Source organism: Mauremys reevesii, linkage group 2 (genome assembly GCF_016161935.1).
Source record: "Mauremys reevesii isolate NIE-2019 linkage group 2, ASM1616193v1, whole genome shotgun sequence".
Lineage (NCBI taxonomy): Eukaryota > Metazoa > Chordata > Testudines > Geoemydidae > Mauremys > Mauremys reevesii.
In genome coordinates, this window is record NC_052624.1 from 200,060,339 (window position 1) to 200,069,637 (window position 9,299).

Here is a 9,299-nt window from a genome sequence, read left to right on the forward strand (position 1 = left end):
AGAGAATTCTGTGCCCATGTCCTCATCACTCTTGTCACCATGCTGCCGTCACCTCCTCGCCTGCTTTTGAAGTTTCTGGTGCTGCATATACTGCAGGATAATGCGCGTGGTGTTCACAGTGCTCATAAATGCTGCGGTAATCTGAGCAGACTCCATGCTTGCCGTAGAAAAAAGGCACAAAACAATTGCCTACTGTTGCTCTCACGGAGGGAGGGGCGACTCATGACATGGCTTACAGGGTTGGCTTACAAGGAATTAAAATCAACAAAGGGGGCGGGTTTGCATCAAGGAGAAACACACACAACTGTCACACCAAAGCCTGGCCAGTCATGAAACTGGTTTTCAAAGCCTCTGTGATGCACAGCGCACTTTGCTGTGCTCTTCTAATCTAATCACAAACAGCCTAGTCAGCAAACAGCGCCAGCGAGCTTTTAAACGTCCAAAGGCATATTCTAGCACCATTCTGCACTTGTTCAGCCTATAGTTGAACTGCCTCTTACTACTGTCCAGGCTTCATGAGCCATGGGACCCAGGGGTAGGCTGGGGGAGGCTGGGGTTGGTGGGACCGGCTGGGAGAGCAGCCTGAGGCAGAAACCTCCAGCTGGCATGATATTCCAGGCAGGACTGAATCTCCATTAGACAAAACTTAAAGAAGAGAATGACCTGGAGTCATTCCCATTTTTATCTAGGCACCCCCGACTGACCTCATCGAGGTTGGCCAGGAGCAACCAGGAGACGGCAACAGATGGTGCAGTATGACTGCTAACCATCTTTGCTAACTTGCAAAGGCAAGAAGCTGCTGCTGTGTAGCAATGCAGTACCACATCTGTCAGCAGCACCCAGGAGACGTACGGTGAGGGTGAGCTGGGCAGGCTCCATGCTTGCCGTGGTATGTCATCTGCACGGGTAACCCAGGAAAAAAGGTGAGAAATGATTTTTTGCCAGTGCTTTCATGGAGGGAGGGAGGGAGGGGGTCCTGACAACATGTACCCAGAACCATCTGCGACAATGTTTTTGCCCCATAAGGCATTGGGAGCTCAACCCAGAATTCCAATAGGCGGTGGAGACTGCGAGAACTGTGGGATAGCTACCCACAGTGCAACACTCCGAAAGTCAATGCTAACCTCGGTACTGTGGATGCACTCCACCGACTTAATGTGCTTAGTGGGGACACACACAATTGACTGTATAAAATCGATTTCTAAAAAATCAACTTCTATAAAATCAACCTAATTTCGTAGTGTTGACATACCCTTAATTATTTAGACATAAGAGCCTAATTAAGAAAAATACATTAGTCTTCCCTTGTTCATTGTCACCAGAAAATATCTGGTTCATGTGGCCTTTCATGCCATAGAAGTAGAATTGATTTCTTGCTAAAGTAGACTGTAAATAAATAGGTTGATTGAAAGAGAGATCCCTGACTGCAATCTATCCATGAGTCAGAAATTCTGACTGGGCACTCCATGAAACATGGTGGTTTCTCAGTGGTTTTTGCTCTGACATAAAGTAAAGCTTGGTGGTTTTCACTGAGGAGCTCTAGTTGTGCATCAGGACCCCACTCTTCTAGGTGCTGTACAAACAGAATAAAAAAATGGATATTCACTCAAATCTAGGAAGGATCCAAAAGCCCCTTTTGTCATTGGTTTCCATTATGGTGGACAGGGCATATGAAAAAATCATGTCCCTTGATGGAACATGAGTTTGGTCTTACTGAGGTCAGGTCCCCACAGTTGCCCCGTAAAGCTAGAATGGAGTATGGTATCTGACCCACTCGGCAGGGCGTTGTGTGCCCAAACATTAATGTGGAAGAGATTTAGCTCGAACTGAGCTACTTCAAACAGCTGAATCCATTCAGATCACTTGTGTCCATTGGAACTCCAGGATATATCTGTCCACTGAGGTCCCCTTAGAAGTAAAGGATCAGATGGACTGAGACTGGGTGGTTCTGACAATAACTCTGACTTTGGGAACTGGATTCAAAATGAGTTGCAGAGGAAGAAAAAAAGGAGAGCTCACTTCAGGCTTTACTTTGGGGCAAAGGAAAGTATTTACCTAACTATGCGTTCTAGAAACGTACATAGGAATGCAGAGCTATTTTGGTGACTCAACTTCATGTCAGATCAGTTAAGTCCTATTTACTCCAACACAGGAGTATAAAAGGGCTTGAGTATGTCTCTGAAGCAGAGGGAACTAGGGACAGATGGGGTCTTTCAGGAAATAATCTAGGAACAGCCAAGCTCAGGCTGAGGTCTATATTTTTGTTGTTATTTAAGCTAATAATAAAAGGCAAACCTCAAGTAGGAAGTAAATCTAGTCCACAGCTAGTGTGTGCATATTTTTAGTGGTATCTAAAGAACTAAACATGTATAAGAGACAAAGTTAGAGAGAAGAGACAGCCCTAATGATGAGCACACTTTAAGCTGTTCTTGCTTTTTATCAACATATCTAGTGCCCACTGTTATCAATGAGAACTGTATTTGTGGATCAAAGGAACAAAATCACCTTAAAAGTTTTATTTAAAATCAGCCAAATTACTGGCAGTGTACTTTTTAAAAAAAAATCACAAATTATTATAGGTAGTGTGTGTGTGAACTGACATTTCAGTAAGAAGCAGCTCATTCAAAGAGGATGTTCTGCAGTCATTCACATGGAACTAACAGCTTCCTAATCTCCAGAAGTTCCACTGACTGACAACTCTGAGAACTATGTAAACTAATTTTGCATGTCCAGACATTTAAGTGAATGAAATCACAGCAAACATAAAATTCGGATTTCTCCAATTCTTACTGAGTCACACAAACTAAAATTGTTATGTACTTAATCTAATTTAAATCCTCTGTGTCAGTATGTGAGTAAAAGGATGTAATATTTTACCTACAATTCATTACATTAAAAAACAATTTAGAAAAACACTATGATTCATATCTATACAGGCCCAAACTGGTTGGGAAAATCTGGAGTATTGCACTTATTTTATCAAGCATTGACATTTTATTCTTTTTTGTGGTTTTGCATACACCCACTCAAACTCCATGTACAAATAAATAATCCTAATAAGCGCTTTGAGATAGTCAGACAGAAGACACTAGAGAAGATCAGTTTTTTTAAATGCCAGAGTTTATGCACATTAATGACTCAAAAATAACTGAACTTTAAACCTTCAGATTTTGCTTGTGGCTGACACACACACACACATTAAAATCTGACCTGGAAGCACACACATCACAAATTTTCTAGAAAGTTTAGATGCACAATCATTGACAACACTGTGAAGTTGCATTAAACACTACTGTGTAACAACATTGCAGCTACTAGCATGCTCTCACAGAGAGACCAAATGCCTAATTCTCATTTTGACTTACCACTGGATTTATATTAGTGTAATTCTATTGTCTGACACTTTATTCCTGCTTTACAGTAGTTGAACCAGTTACACTAAATTGAACCAGACTCACAGCCTTCATGGGTATGTCCATGCTACAGCTGGGAGTATGCCTCCCAGCCTGAATAGACAGACATACGCTAGCTCTGCTTGATCTAGTGTGCTAAAAATAGCAGTGTGGACACTGAGGCATGGGCTAGCTGCCTGAGTACAAGCCCACCTGATCTCCTGGATCTGTACTTGGGTGGCTAGCCCTTGCTACTACCCGTCATAGGTGCCGATTCCATGGATGCTCCAGCCCCAGAGCACCCACGGGGAAAAATTGGTGGGTGCTCAGCACAGACCGGCAGTTCCCCACTCCCCTGCCCAGCTCACCTCTGCTCCACCTCCACCTCCTCCCCTGAGTGCACCGTGTGCCCACTTTTTCCCCCTAGCTCCCAGCGCTTGTGTCACAAAACAGCTGTTTCACGCAGCTGGGAGGGAGGGGGAAGGAGGGAGAACGTGGTGTGCTCGGAGAAGAGGCGGGGCCAGGGTAGGCATTTGGGGAAGGGGTCCAAGAGGGGCAGGGAGGAGGCGGAGTTGGGGCAGGGCCTTTGGGGAAAGGATTGGAATGGGGGTGGGGCATGGGTGGGGAAAGGGTGTAGTCGGGGCGGGGCTGGGGGGTGCGAGCACCTACCGGCGCCGGGGAAAGTTGGCGCCTATGCTACCCGTGCCGCAACCTCCACACTGCCATTTTTAGCCCACTAGCTCAAGCAGAGCTAGTGCATGTCTGGGTATCTGGGCTGGGAGGCATTCTCCCAGCTGCAGCGTAGATATACCCCATGTGTAAACATATCAGCACCCACAGCAGCCCCATATCTGTGCACATTTTCCTGCAAACACTGAGATTCTCACATGAATACTGTGATAGACCCAGTCCAGTTGGGAACAGCAGAGTAGGAGAAGGGAGATATACTGGCCACTGGATAAGCAGTTTTCTGTTCCCTGAGTGACCAGACCAGGGGCTGCTCCAGTCTAATGAGAACACCTGACTCCAATTAACCTGCTAATGGTCAGGTGAGTCTGTTAAGCACCTGACTCTAATTAAGGCCCCTCAGATGCTATAAAAGGGCTCACTCCAGTCAGGCCAAAGGGAGCCAGAGGAGAGGAAGTGCGTGTGAGGAATGAGGAGCAAGAGGAATGCAAGAAGCTGAGAGTGAGTAGGCATACTGCTGGAGGACTGAGAAGTACAAGCATTACCAGACATCAGGAGGAAGGTCCGGTGGTGAGGATAAAGAAGGTGTTGGGAGGAGGCCATGGGGAAGTAGCCCAGGGAGTTGTAGCTGTCGTACAACTGTACCAGGAGGCACTCTAGACAGCTGCAGTCCACAGGGCCCTGGACTGGAACCTGGAGTAGAGGGCAGGCCCGGGTTCCCCCCAGACCTCCCAACTCCTGATCAAACACAGGAGGAATTGACCTGGACTGTGGCTTCTACCAGAGGGGAAGGTTTCTGGGCTGTTTCCTGACCCACAGGGTAAATCTGTGAGGCGAGCAAATCGGCCAATAAGCGCAGGACCCACCAAGGTAGAGGAGGAACTTTGTCACAATACAAATACGTTAGCACCACAAACACTTGCACACGCTGACTTCATTCCTCACACACATTCCACATCGGCCATAGCCTTCTCTTTTGCTGAAGCATACCTGGAGTCAATTTGGTAGGCAAGCTCAGAGGTCGCCTACTGGATCAGGCCCACATATGAGATAGGCAGCTGAACATGCTGATCTTCCCTCAGTTTGTGAATCGTTCAGGAGCTTAGGTGGGAGATAGTCATATGGACACCTAGAAGGAGCAACAGTGTACATGCTCAGAGGAAAAAACCTAGGCACCAAGGGAACTTTTACTCTGGAAACTTAGGTAACAAATGAGGCACCTACCGGGTTCAGTGGGAGTTTTGTGGATCAGAATGGAATCAAAACAGTGACTTAGGCACCTTAACCTAGGGTTTAGGCATCTAAATACCTTTGTGGATCCCACTCTAACTCCCCATTCTTAGGGCCAAGTCCTGCTCCCATTTAATTCAATGTGATTTTCACCATTGCCTTCAACAAAATTAGGAGCATATCCTTAATCTTACACGCAAGATCAGTATTAAGATTTCAATATGCTGCCTGGAAAGTGGTGTGGGCAGTGGGCAGGAAGAATAGAGAGATGGCAGGATACGCACAGGTAAATCTGAAATCACAACAAACCCAGCACCTCAGGTTTGTTCATTCCTGATAAGGCTAGTGGAGGAGCTGGGAATGATAACAAAGACCTTCTCCTGGAGAACTGATAGATGTTTTTAGTGGTGGGAAGCATAAGGAAATTAGGATGCTGTAAATTACAGACAACATCTCTTAAAATCAATGTTATTTTTATTAACTTTTAGTCAATATTCCAAATCATCCTTGCCCCTCAGTAAAAACCTGCTCATTGCAGATGTAATATCTGGAAAGAATGTGGTGATATAATTCTTTTTTATACTGCGCCACTTTGTATTTTTTACTGGGAGTTCACTGCATACACTGTTGTTCACCATAGGATGAGTGCATCTGTAATCATGGTATGCTTGACAAACATATTCTACCAGATCATTACTTTGATCCCACCCATGTTCCAATACCACTGTGCATAGTTACATCTGACTTTTCTTTATGAATCACTTAACAGAACACTCACAATTCAAGAGATTATTGGCAATGTTACATTCTCTAATACAGACAGACATTAAATCTAATTTTAAACAAAGAGGTTCAGATCTGAAATACTCAAACTGTGGAAGAGTTTGAATTCTGGACAATTTAAAGCTTCCTAATGTACTGCTGGTACAGGCTATACCTGATAATATAGGACTATGCCCTCAACTGATTTAAATATTACTGTTTTCATTAGTATCACAGCCCAAAGCCTGCTAACTCAGGAATGGCCCTAATGTTCAAAATCTATACAATCAACCACTGCTCTGAAGCACCTTTATAGAGGTCTTTATCAGCTACAGTACTTTGCACACTATCGAAATTAAAAGCAGCAAAGAATCCTGTGGCACCTTATAGACTAACAGACGTTTTGCAGCATGAGCTTTCGTGGGTGAATGCCCACTTCGTTGGATGCAAGGATGGAGTGAGTAACCTCAATTTCTATTAAATCAGACCCTTAATGATATTTTAACAGCAGATGCTATCTTATCTCAGAATAGGCATAATTGGTGATACTCTGCCTTTACTTGTTTCCCCACCCTCCACACATGTTCTTGCTGCTGAGTGGTGGGATTGTAACAACTTCCCTCGGTAGGAATGACTGGAGAGTTAAATCAGTCAATCACTGACCCTTTTCCCCCACCACTGCTCTCTTCTGTCCTTCTCTTATAGGCCTGTAGAGAGGGTTCACCGGGGTTTGTCCCTCTCCAGGGCGGCGGGGAACCACACAGCCTCCTTTAGTCCTTGCATGGGCCCCTGGGGAATCGGTCAGGCCCTAGGAGTCCTGGCTCAAGCCCTCTGGCAGGGGGCTGAGCACACAAAGGTAACAATTAGCAGATAATAAGCCCAGGCCCTGGGTCAGGGCAGGGCAGTAAAGATCACAGCTCAGGCCCTTAGGCAGGGGCTGAGCAAACACAGGTACCAATGAGCACACCCAGGCTTCCAGCTCTGAGCGGCCTGGGAGAGGGAGAGACTGCCACTCACATGCTGTGTGGCAGGGGGGAACACAGGCCCTCCCACTCCACTACGTCCCAGCCTGGGGCCCTAGCAGTGGCCGAAGGTCCACTGGTGCGTCAGTGGGGATCCTGGCCACAACACACTGACATGGGTTCTGGCAGTGTTGCAGCCAGACTTGGGTCAGCTGTCCCTGGGCTACTTCCCAACTCCCGCTCTGGGGCTACCTGGGTAAAGGTGGTGTCCTCAGGGGGGGTCTATCACCATTGGATCCTCGGGGTAGCTGGTGAGGGGTCAGCTCAGTGACTCTCCCACACACTGATCCGCTTCAAGTATTGGCTGGTCGGGCCAGTCTGCAGGTCCAACTCTGGTTGCTGGAGTCTCCGCAGCAGGAGCTGGGCCAGAGGTGTCTGGCCTCTCCAGCAGCTGTTCCTTGAGTGAGCTCTGGGGTTGGGCTCTTATACTTCCTGTTTGGCACCTGACCCTCTGGGGCGTGGGCTTGGAGTGCTCTGGCCCCACCCACGCTGGTGTCCTGCGGAGCTCGTCCCTCTCCGGGGTGGTGGGGAACCACACCACCTCCCTACAAGGTCCTATAACTTTCCTCTCATCTCCAAGTGGAACTGAGACATAAGAGGTAAGTTAGCCACTAATCACCACTCCAACCTCCTAATTGCTCCTCATTTTCCTCATCTTCTCTTTCCTAAGAGTAAGAGCATTCACTCCTCCCTTCTACACTGTATTTGCATATTACAACTCAATTGGTTAATTGCTTTAATTTTTTTTTAATTATAAATTCTAAAACCTAGAGCTTTCTAATTTTTATGGCTGCATGTCTACATAACATTTTAATTGTAAACTGGGTTCATCAGCCAGGACAGGGGAAATAAAGTGTCAGGCATTTATTTTATGGCATTTTCCTCAGGGCTTGTTTTGCTGTCCACAAAATAATCACACACAAAAAGGCAAATCAGACTTCTGAAAAACACTGGCTAATAATTCCCCTAGACTTTCCCTGTTTTAACAGTCAGGAGCAGAGAAGACACATTCTGTCCCTTAGTTCCCCTTTAATCTGCTTCTCCTTCTTTTTATACTCTGCCCCAGGCAGCCATGTGACTGGCAGGGACCTATTAACTTTCACAGACTGCAGCATCCTTCCCTGGGCACAGTAATATACTTACTACCTCACTTTTCTGAGTTGGTCCAGCATTATACAAGTTGTTTGATACACACAGTATGAATACAAACATACAGACAGACAACTGAAAATTATTGCATGGGATAATACTTTTGCCTTTGACAAATAACAAAACAGTAAAAAAGGGAGGTGTAGACCTATTTTTGAAAGAATCCTTGAAAAATAGAATAGGGAAAAATGGTAATAGTGTAATTAAACCAATTACATTATTTTTAAAGCACATGTATGTATATATGTATAATTACTTGCATTATATTAGCAACAAGAACCCCCAATCAGGATTCGGTGCCCCATGCGAGGCGCTGTATGAACACATAAGGGATAGTCCCTGCCTTGAAAAGATTACAGTTTAAGGCCTTGATTTTGCGAAGACTTAGGAATGTACTTTACACTCAAGTAGTCTTGTTAACATCCGTGGAACTACTCAGAACCATCAAGTTAAGCATGTGCATAAGGCTTTGCAGGATTGAGGCCTAAATACTCTACCTTTCACTTCTGTGCCGGAATAGCAAAGACATTTAATAGTGCACAACAGTTTTGGGACAGGAAATCCAATACAATTAAAAATGCAGGGAGAAATTAAGTAGGCACTTACATGTCTATCACACAGGAGTGTAGCATCAAGTGTTTTGAAGATGAAAAGTGCCCTAACAAAAACAAGCAAATATTAATATTACTACCACAAATATTAGAATCTGATCAGGACAACAGGGTTTACATCCCTTCTCTTTTGGAAATAATACAAATTCTGAGAACTTACATAGCATTTTCATCCATGGATCTCAGTGCATTTCACAAAATGGTTAAGGATTATTATCCCCATTTCACAGATGGACAGAAAGGTTAAGTGATTTGCCTAATGTCACCCAGCTAATCAATGGCAGAGCTGTTAACAGAATCCAGATCTTCTGACTTCCGCTGTAATGCCTTATCCACTGGATCATACTGCTTCTTTTGCAATTAAAAAGTGATTGAAGTCAGTGATACAATCTCTGGATTAAATGCATCCATGTGCAGCAGGACAACACAAAGATTATGCATTACTT